At 41.6% G+C, this 11,532-nt stretch overlaps 1 long non-coding RNA gene across 1 annotated transcript; it reads left to right on the top strand.

Annotated features, from left to right (window-relative positions):
- Positions 1-9,538: 9,538 nt before the first annotated feature.
- LOC146569317 (uncharacterized) lies at positions 9,539-11,354 on the top strand. Its single transcript, XR_014893169.1, has 2 exons — positions 9,539-10,967; positions 11,250-11,354. It is a non-coding gene; the product is annotated as an uncharacterized LOC146569317 (long non-coding RNA).
- Positions 11,355-11,532: the final 178 nt, after the last annotated feature.

Raw genomic sequence — 11,532 nt, 5'->3', positions numbered from 1 at the left:
GGTTGTGGGGGGGGGCTGGGGGGGATAAGGAAGCATAAAAAGGACAGTTGTTTAAGGGATGCCCTTGAGACACAGTGTCTCTGGAGGTATTTGTGGCAGTAGCAGACGCATACGTCTCTGTGTACAGATGTGCGTGGGGACCATCCCTCTGTCTCCCAATAGAGGAAATAGTGGTTGTTGCCACGGAAACAACAGCAACATACTCCACACCTGACACTGGAAGCTAAGGGGTTTTTTGAGTCACCTTTGCCCAGGAGTGGCCAATGGCACTGTGCACGCAGCAGTCCAAGTCCACTAGCTTTTAATTACGAACTTTATAAATGATGTCTTACAGTAATGACTTTTTAAAAGTAGTCAGTCAGGTATTTCCCCTTGGAGTAAGAGGACAAATTGCTCATGTGGCGAGCAGCTACAGCTCTGAAACCTGATTTGCGCACACGCCGGGTTGCCTCTAAATGAAATGATACAAACCTCGTCAGTGGAGGATGTTTCGAGGACGAGTCGGTTCACGCTGCGAGTCTATCTGAAGGCTTCTAATTGTTTGAAGAGGAGACGAGACGGTGGGGTTAAAACAACAGCTAATAGATATCACAGTAAAGCCCTAAAAGCGTATTACTTGCATTAAGATAATTATTTTTGTTTGACACATTTTCTGACAGCGTATGTTTAATTATTACAACTGTAAGTGTGGACTAATCTGCATGCATGCTTTACCCCAACAGATCCTGGGAGAGAACTGCATCAAAATGAATGAAAACTCTGGTTTCAGATTGTTGATATTAGAGTTTTACACAAAGGATTCTGGGTAGACTTTCTTTTAAGGTTAACGGGTTGTGCTTGCACTGGGATTATGAGGCTTTCACCATACTTTTCAACCACTCAAAGCGCATTTACCCATTCCCACAGACGTCTTTTGGTGTCTTTACGTGCAGGCTGGAGGATCCCAGGATCAAACGAGTGACCTTCTGATAAGCGGAGACTCTTGCTCCTGGGTAAAGCTACAGCCTTACTCCAAAAACCCCAAACTGCAGGTAACAACCAGCCAAAAAAATCAATGTTTTGCAAAAGTGCCAGGTTCTTGGGAATAAAATGTTCTATGAATGAAGCTATGAACAACATAAGCACACTCAGTCTGTAAAAACAGAATAAAACATTTTAAAAATTGGTTGATGTAACTCCACTGAAGTGAAGATTCCTGGCTCAAACAAAGCGTCTGTTTAGACAAAGTGCTGGAACAAAATGTCCAGCAAAGTGTTTATTTTGAAAAATTTCTTTCTGCTCCTGTTCCATGTTGTGGAGGCGACGTTCCAAAATCCCCACAAAAAACATTTTGTCTCTTAGTGTTTGACCTCAAAGTTAAGTAAACTGCAAAAAGGAAGCAAAGATTCGACTTTTCTTGTGCTCGCTTGTTTAGTTCTTGTGCGGCAGTCAAAATAAGTCAAATTAAACGCGATTTACTAAACATGTCATTGCAACAAAGTCAGAGAACGATGATGATGATGGGGTGAAGATCTGGCAGTAAAATTCCAGGTTAGAACTTTTTGAAGCCAAATGTAGCTCCGAGTATTCAGGTCACTGATGCGCTGTGTGCTCAGACCAGTCTTGATATTTGTCTAATCAGATTGCAGTTTTGTCACATTTCCAGCCCCTGCGCATGTTGATAATGGATTCACAGCCCAGTTCAATATTGCGCTGCTCCGTTGTCTGACACATCTTAGAGCCAATACCCCCCCCCCCTCCAAAAAAAAAGCAGCAGAGAACCTAATTACGATTGATTACAAAACTGTCTGCTGTGGAAAGTCATGCCTCATCTAAAAATAATTCAGTAATTCAGAAGCTCCTTTTATTTTTTCATCCCTAGATGTGAAGTGTGCGTGTGCGCGCGCACGGCAGTGGGGCATTTCATTTCTTGTTCCTCGTTCAGAGGAAATTGCCTTACAAATGAAGCTAATCCATTTTTTACACATCACAGTGACCAGGAAAGTCCGAGAGTGGCGGCTGTGGTATTTTCACGTTTTAATTCATTCTGATAAGGCCTGAGATTTAAAAGCCTTTTGTCCTTCTCTGTACAGGGAGTTAAAAGGGACAGCAGAGGAAATAAGTGCTGGGGCGTAGCACTTTTAAACTCTGATATGTTGCACTTTATTATAAATACATCAGAAAGCGTAAAACTAAATAGCAGCTTATGATTTTGAAAGGGTGCTAATCAGCATCTCCAGAACATCATCAAAACACTGCGTTGCGTCTCTCTCCTTTTCACTGAAGTGCTCGATTAATTAAATGTTATGGACTATAGAGTATAAACATTGGCGCACAGCACGAACGAATCCATTCCAACTTGGTGCGGCCCAATATTTGTTGTGCTTTCTGTGCCACAGTGGAAAACACACAAAGATGCCAAGTAAGATTCAATCCACCAGTGACTCCCTCAAAGGTAATTACAGCAGAGAAAATGCTATGAAAGAGAAGAAAATGCAAAAGTCATTATTTTTTGAAAAACAAACACGATGAAATTCGTTTAACCTTCCGCTCGGCAGCCATTACGTTCCCGGGAACCACTGAAATTTTGGTCCAAACGGATGAACTCGAGTGCTGATAAACAGCTGTAACCAGTAAAACCTACTACACCCGAACCTTTGCTGTGACACATTACAGGCTGACTTTATCAAGCATTAAACACTCAAAAACTCATCCAAGCTGCTGCCTCGTGCCTGCGTGATGTGTTTACACCTGCTTTGATTGACAGTGACACAGCAGCAGCTTTCCTAATGTCATCGGATTTCACTCAGTTTTGATCACCTTTTTCAAAATGGGATGTTTAAAACCTGCAATAAGAACACTGTTTAAAGAGCACCGGCTTTGTGCTCATGCAGCACTTCATTGTTCGTAGCATCACCCCGCTGAGACTGTTGGCACAGACAGCTGTTTATTTACCCTAAAAAAGGATTTTTTCCGTGCTTTTGAAGTTTATCTGCTCACTTTGAAAGATGTATCCTCTGGAATTTTGTACCGTTTTATTGCAACACTCACTCGTGACATTTGAGAGAAATCAATGCATCTCGCTTTTTGGGCTCGAGTCGCTTTTTATGATGAAGGCTTTTGCACACATGCTGTAAATGTCATTGTGCGGTCCATTCGCTGCTGCGTTTTCAGGTATGTGATGATGTGAGGGAAAGTGGGATTTTCAGTTGACACTGAACTGGCTTCACCTGCAGGCCACTGACTTTCCCGTGTATGTGTTGAAGTGTGTGTGGATGGGAGTGAGGGTTCATCCAAGTGTGTTAATCCATTCTTCCTGGTTGCTGTCCCTGGCCCTCCTTCATGCTTCTCACCTCACATCATCACCATTCTCTTCCTTCCCCACCCCCTGGTAACCCGACCCTGCACCCACAGCCCATCCAATCCCTTGGTCCGTCTTCAAAGGACTTCACGGTTTTACGAGCAATCGGGACACACGCGTGCACGCACCGCCATCGTGTGCGTGGCCACACACTCCTGCGGCACACACGGTGCCTTTCGAATCTGCCAGTATTTTGCAAGCTGGAGCCTTTAGAGGGCAGCAGAGTTTCACTTGGAGTGAATTTGCTTCTGGTTTGAACCGTGCTGCTCTGATGTGTTGGCCAAACGCCTTCATTCCCTCCTTTTAGAATTTACCGTAGCCTCTCTCTTTCATATCAAGTTCTTCCTTTCCTCTCTTTCTCTCACTTCTTCTCCTTTTGCTTTAAATTCAAACCAACCACTGCTTCTCTGCTCCGGTTGTGGAGTGAATTGGAGATTGACAGATATGCTATATCTGGTTATAAGCTGTAATTAAAACTCATTTGCCTTGCTGATGGCATTTTCCACCACCCTTCATTCAAACCAATTAGTTAGCATTAGTTGACCTGACGTCTTGTATCAGATTGAGTTATTGAATGAAAAGGAGGTAAACACGCAGAGGTAGCGGTGGCATCCCCCGAGGGTGAAGCCACTTTATGCCCTGATCCTGATGCCAGACAGATTGAAATGTGACGCACTCACATGCACGTGCAACCCTCAAAGAGACATCAGCAAGGTGCCTCGTTGACTCAAAGATATAACGAAGCAGACTCGATAAACAATACGTTAATACGCATGCATATAGCACACATGTACACACGAGGCTCTGTTACCGAGTTCGTTGATCGTTCACTGTCTGAAGGCTCGCTCACCTCGAGCTCATCTCCCGCTTTCCTTTTCCCCTCAGTGCTGGGGCCACCTGGAAAAACCTGGAAACACCTTTCTGTCTCTCACGCTGCTAATTTAAATTGCCTCTCACTGTGCATGAGTGAAATTCCCCAAACTTTTGACAGTTGTGACGCAAACCAGATGTTAAGAAATTTAATGAAACCAGATGTCCTGAATATTTTATCTGCCCTCACCAGTCTTTCAGCAATGTTTAAGTACTGACAAAGCAAAATCTGAGCAACTGAGGAAGACGTAACTGTCAGTAGCAACAACTGCACTGTTCATAATTCTTCTATTTTTGGACTCTGACACTGTGTCCAACACTATTTTCAATCTAACTACATGATGGATGTGAACGCTTGACCAAAGTGCAAACTTTCAGCTTTAATCTGAGAGGTTGAACTGAAAATTTTCATTAAAGGAATTAACAGGAAATCTTACTTCCCAGTTTTAAGAGCCTAAAATACAACTGAACAGTCCAGTCGAACGCTGCTGTGTGGACACGTGTGGCCTTTTGCTCTTTGTTTCTACATATTAGAAACGTGTAAAAACCTGGACTATTTTAAATGGACCTCTTTGTTTTTGTGAAAACACAAAAAGCAGTGGAGGAACCTCTCAATGCAAGGCCATTCTTTCACTTAAGAAACTAATCAAATCCATCAGAAAGACAGCGAGAACATCACACTCTCATCAAAATCATTGAAAAATATTTTAGCACATTTTTAGGTGAGCTCAGCAAAGTTAGAAGGAAGGATGGCCACCAACAGTGCTGGACAATCACAGCATCCCCAAGGTTAGAAAAAGAAGAAGCATGGACTGGAATAGCTCGTGATCCAAACCATAAAACAAAAAAGAGACAGAGGCAGAGCAGTGTGATCTACGAGCACGCACGGTTCCCAGTGGCACTGGGTCACTGGTGTTTATTATTGATGGTGTTGCAGAAGAGAGGAGCCAGATGTATTTGTGTACAGACCTACATGTGTCATTTCTGCTCAGATTAAGGATAACGGGTCTTCGGTGTACTGTTAAGGGTTCAGTATTGAGGAGGAGAGTAAAAACAACCATGGTCCAGAAGAGCTTGGTCAAACAATTGATTTTAATGACCACACGCAGCGTGGGGAGATGTACACGCAAAACATCAGCTGTAGATCTCCACCCAAAAACACTCTTCAGATTGCTCTTGATTCATCAGGGTTAACGCCCCCTCATGCGTCATCAGATACAATACATGCATGCGTCAAATCAAAACCACAGTGACTTTTAACACAGGTTGAAAAGAACATTGTCTCCGTCTCCACGGCAGGTGCTTCCTGTCCATCTCTGACTCTCGCCTCTCCAAAACCTCGGGCCATGCTCTGCAACAAACTAGCAATTCTGCACGCACAAAAATGCAGTTGCAAGAAAATATATCTGAACTCTCACCTAACATAAGCCTACCTACAGTGTGTGCAGGTGTGTGTGTGTGTGTGGCTCGACCTCACACGAACTTTGTCTTATGAGAAGAGAGGCCAATTCTCATGTGCATAATAACCTAACTGAAACTATATCTGTAATATGTTGAATAAATGTTTTAATCAGGAACCTCTACTAAAAGCTTAATCAAAGAATATCAATGAATAAAAGACAATAATGAATAAGCTGGTTATTCAAATAGCATCCTCCCAACAGCTCCTCAAAGTAACTTTCACAAACACGCTCAAAAGCCTGCAGTTTCCTGTCTACTTTGCACAGAGTGTACTCAGAGTTAGGCCTTTCTTTTACGACCCAACAGAATCAGCACATGCACGTTTAAGATTATAGATTCAACTCAACAGTTTAAAGTGGTTATCACTGTACCTGTAATAAAGGCTAATTGGGTGCCAATATGTTTAAACATCTGAACACAATATCAATACTGCAGATTGTATTATTAATGCAACGGTAATGAGGATGATTATTAACAATAGCAGCAAAATATTTCCACAGTACATTTACAATTACAAAAATCAGAGTTTTTGAAAATAAAGAAGTGGAATATTTTGAACTTGCTCAGTTCATTTGTCCGGTTACATTTGACTGTAACTGCACTTCTGAAATGGTTAATGCAATAATTTCATTCAGCATTTGGAGTTAAATCCAAGGATCAATGTTTTTTGCCACCAGTATTGAGTAAAAACTTCAAATGGCACCTTTATTATGAAAAGGTTGGAACTGGGGATCGATTTCACTGAGCGCGGTTATGGTTGAAACATCCTTGTCTTAATTCCCAACTGGTCATAAATACTAAAGTGACACGACTCAAAGGCTAACATAGGTGATGTTGCTGTGGAAACTAAACAGGCGTATGAAATAATAGCATGCATGTACAGTGTTTTTTTTAGCTTTTAATTCAAACGATTATAATCATCATCTTGCAGAGGCTTGAATATTTCGTGAGACAGGCAGTGCATCATAGTGAACGTGTGATTGCCTTCATTGTTTTGTCCAAGTTATGCTGTCATTTGCAAGAATGCAAATCCCTTCAACCTTCTGATGGTGTGCAGCATGAGAGTATGACCTCTGAGGGAGTAACTGAAAGGGTGTTACTATCTGAATGAAAGGGGAAAGTTTCTCCTGGATTCTTAAAGGAGAAGGTTCAGGCATTCAGCAGGACGAATGTCCCCCCCATCCACCCACTGCCATCATCAAAATCCACCCTTCCAAAGACACAGCAAGGCCAATTAACCTCCCTCGTTCCCACCGCTACAGGCCTCCCTCTCCAAAGGAAATAACGACACGGGAAACCGGATGGAGGAGTGGCTGAGCTGCAGAGAGGGGTGTTGATGCGTGGCAATGCAATATGGGAAGGAATAAATTAGCAGAATGAAAAATAAGAAAACGCAATTTGTCACACCATTGTCGACTTCCTCTCTCCTATTGCAAGTAGATGTGAATTCACAAGGCGAGGCTTGTGTGTCAGCCCAGCTGCTGCATCTGTGTAAATGAGAGTCACAGCTTCATGAAGTGAGACTGCGTATCCTTTCAATATGCAGCTCTGCAACCACTGTGTAGGTCTTGATGAGGGGAGGCAGACGCAGAGGCAAGTCAAGATGGAGAGGGTGCAGTGTGAGCTGATGTGTGGGAGAAAAAAAGAGTAAACCAATTTTTGAAGTGCGGAGGAGGCCTGTAGTCTTAATGGGTCGCAGGGATGCACGCAGCGACTAGAAAGACAAACCGCGTTGACAGGAAAAGCCAGACTCGTTATTCAATTTGTCTGTGAGAAAAGGTACGAAGAAAAGTCTCTCGGTCGCTGCATATGTTTTCCATTTTACCAGATAAAGGATGATTTTGAAGATGCACACAGCGGTTCATCAGGAACGCTCGTATCTCACGCTATTATAGATTTTTAAAACTTTGCACTGAGCATGAATGATGCACCTGACGGCTTTTCATAAAATATTAATTACTTTATGCTTTATAAATGAGAACAAAATTGACTCTTATGAATATGGGATAATAAATAAATATTCAAGCAGCTTTTCTCATATCGTTTAATGGGATTCCAGTGGTTTTACATGTAAAGATCTCTGGGAGTAATTATGTAAAAGCAGTTGTATAATATCTTTTGAGGAAATAACTGTGATCAAATCATCCGAGTTATCCGGGCTTGAAGCTTCAGAGCAGGCTCACCAGAAAAATGCAAATATTAATGAAGGAATGTATTAACTGTAGGATTAAATAGTAACGTGTGATTACTGCCCCTGTTGGGGCATCTTTGTCAGAAGAAATATGGCAGCAGTTGTTTGGCTGATGTTCACTGTTCACAGTTTCTCTTGAGTTGAACCTCTGTGACCGCATACTTTTCCACTCGTGCTTCAACTGGTCAAAATTTCCAAAACTTTATTCTTGCAGAATTAATAATCTATTATTGCCTTCCACTTTTCATTGTTTTAGTGCCAATTAGCACGTTGTAGTGTTAGTGGACTTTACCACTGTGCTACTAAGTTGGCTTAAAGTTTTGTAGAAAAATGTTGAGACGATGGGTTAAAGGTTTGACTTCACTCAGCCAATGAGGAAGCTCTCTCTCTCTTCTGTTCCCCCATCGCGGAAACAAACTTCCTCAGAATCCAGGATTCATGATGAAAAGTCAGAAAGGTGAGGAAGCAACACAGCCGACACAACAAAGGACAAAAAGAAATATTGCATTGTGTACACACATGGAGAAACAAAGTTTTACACAATTAACAACAGGTGAAACCAATCATGGAGACATGAAGACAGACAGGAACCAAACTAATGAAAGACGGGAAAGTTTTAAGTTTGAAAGTCAAAAAGAGACAAAAGGGAGCAGACGGTGTAAACATGGAGCTAAAACACAGAGAAGCAGAGGCAGAAACACCAGGCAGACCTCTACTTCAATGAACAGTGATCTACACAAGAGCCCAAATGCAACATATCACAAAACTACATTTATCAATAGGATAAATAAAATAATGAATATCAGATCTATAACTTGAAATACACTAAAACTAACAAAGGTAACAAAACAGAAATCAGCAAGATACATCAACCACACAAATCTAAACTTTAAACACCAGATATCAGGACCTCAAACTAAGAATTTAAAACACTAATCAAGGAAAAACATTGGGACCGTAACAAATAAAGGTCCTTTAGTTGCATTTTTGTTTGGGGGATTTTCTGATTGGCTTTAGATCAAGTTACTATCTATCTTTGTTTTTGCTGCAAAATAATCAGGTTATTTCAAGCCTGTTTTCCTCTTGTCCTTCTGGTTGAGGTTAGCTTCATCTATCCAAAGAATGCTGTTCCAGGAGGGTCTGGCGTTTTTAGGTGTATTATTTTAACAAACTCTGCCCCGACCCTTCTGTTTTCAAGACTCATCAAAAGTTTGCACCTTCAGGTAAACCTCTGGATTTGCTCTCTCTGTACACTTGGATAATGGCTGGATTTGTGTTTGTCTTGTCTTGTAATCGTCCATCAGCCTGGTCTTCTGTCCGGGCTTTTTTATGAATGTACTCGGCTGTTGGTTTGTCCGCTCGTAATGTTCCTCTGCCTCTCTCATGGACCTGGTTTGTTTTGCAGCCTGCTTCACTTGCACTGAGAGCAGCTCCAAACGCAAATGCTAGAACCTGAGTCTGTGAAGGTTCTCAGTCATCCAGGTCATCGTAGTCAAGAAGCTTCTCGGATGAGAGGTGAAACGTCTTCAAGCAACTTAAAGAAGTCCAGACGCTTTTCTTTGCAAGCTCCTTTGACTAGAACCTGAGTCATTTTTTTACTTGCTCGAGACTTATGAAGAAATAATAAGTAATAGTGTTTAATTTTAAAGATCCATCATTTGAGTAACGCTGTGCATAAAAAATGGCTGCAGTGCCTTAATGGTTAATGCAGCCATTAAGTTCAACTTGAATGTTTAAGTCGTGCACTAATATTTATCATAAAACTGTAAAGTGAACATGTTTTGTTAACCAGCTGAAACTGTGTTGTGTCCATGACAATCACTAAGCTAACTTTAGTTTTCATGGATCCATTTTTTGTGAATGTGTCAGTGTGACATCACCATGTTTCTGGGGATCATGATGTCATTTTTGTAGTTGTTATATTCAGCCTCAGTCGGCTTGTGATGTTTTAGCTATGCTGATCAATTTTACCCACTGAGGTTATGCTTTATGGAAGAATATGCAAGATTGCATATGGCTGAACACCAGGTACACTGCAAGGGAAAAGTTGAATAGCAAAAGTCTCCTTGGTGATGCTCACTGCCACTTTGTTAGGTGCCAGTAAAAGGCTGGACTTCTTTTGCCTTCAGAACTGCTGTAATTTGTTATTGCATAAATTCAACAAAGTAATGGAAACATCACACTTTGGATACATTTTGGTCCATATTGACATGAGAGAGTTACAAAGTCCTAAAGATTTGTCGACTGCACATCCATTATGTGAGTTTCTATTTCTTCACCTCTCAAAGGTGCTCTGCTGCACAGAGAGCTGGTGACTCACTGTCATGTTCAAAAACAGCTTAAGAAGATTTGAGCTGTGTGTTTAACTCATTTGGTACTAAGGTGCCCAAAGTGCACCAAGAAACAATTCCTCACGTCATCACAGACTAGAAGCCCGAACTGTTGATAGAAGCTTGATCCAGCTGTCATGTTGTTCATGGCAAATTCTGACTTCAGCAGAGATTTAGACTCATCAGTCAAAGCCATGTTTCTACAATCGTCTGTCGTCCAGTTTGTAGCCTCGATGAGGAATGGCACCTGCTAACACAAACCTTCAGGTTTCAATGTGCTGCATGGTGCTCGTCTGCATGCCTTTGTAGCTGAGATATAATGTACGAATTGTGAACATTCTCAAAACTGTATTGTACATAGGTTATACTTTTTTATTGTGTGAACTTTATTTTTGTGGAACTAAGGTTCCGTGTGTTATTGTTGAAGTGGGACATTAATCAGTGTAACGCCACCTGCGGCCACATTGCGGGTGTGGGGTTTCCTAGCCAGAGCTGTACGGACTCCACACTGGTGAGGCACGCTTTCTGTAGCTCTTCTCCCTGTACTAAATTATCCATATAAATTCGGTGTATTTGTCTTTGTTAAGTATTGGCTCCTAGGGTTAAAAGCTCTCAAAGTGTTTTCAATCGCTTTGAGTGAGAAAAATGATATTTGGAACTGCGCTTTATCTGTTGTATCATCCGTTTGTGTGGAACTGACTTGTGTTAAACAGGGTGAGGAGAAGCCTGCTGCCGCTGTGTGACACTGATTTTGCTGCTGCACTCTGTTTTATAGGTATGTGTAAATGTGTAGTTTTTGTTTTATGTGTATAATGAGCTCATGTCCCGAGGCTGTGCTCTGAGCAGTATCTTCAGCCATGTTGGGAAGAGTTAAAAAGTTGTTTGAATATGTATTATGCAATTGACCTATTTTAATGGGAATTTGAATGTTATACGTTATTGTTAGTGATTCCATAATTGTCTCTGTTTTACCCCACTGTAATATTTGATTTTGAAGTGGCGGTTGTGAAAATTATTATTTTGATAAGTTGTATTTTCTTTTATATGATGCAAGCAGAGCTGTACGGACTCCACACTGGGTGAGGAGAAGCCTGCTGCCGCTGTGTGACACTGATTTTGCTGCTGCACTCTGTTTTATAGGAATAAACCCTGTTTCCAGCCAGTCCGTGTCTGTTGTCACAACGCAGTCGACCATTTCACATCTGCTACACCTTGGTTGTAACAAGTAATCATTTGAGTTACTGTTGCCCTCCTATCAGCCTGAAGCAGTCACCTTTGACCTCTGGCAAATAAGACATTTTAGCCCAGAGAACTGGTGCTCACTGGATGTTTTTAGACCA

The sequence above is a fragment of the Mchenga conophoros genome, linkage group LG7 (assembly GCF_057382185.1).
Source record: "Mchenga conophoros isolate Kocher_MC1m ecotype Shallow Benthic linkage group LG7, M_conophoros_male_GT1.1, whole genome shotgun sequence".
In the NCBI taxonomy this organism is placed as follows: Eukaryota; Metazoa; Chordata; class Actinopteri; order Cichliformes; family Cichlidae; genus Mchenga; species Mchenga conophoros.
The sequence above is the reverse complement of the archived record's forward strand: the minus strand, read 5'-3'. Positions and strand labels throughout refer to the sequence as shown.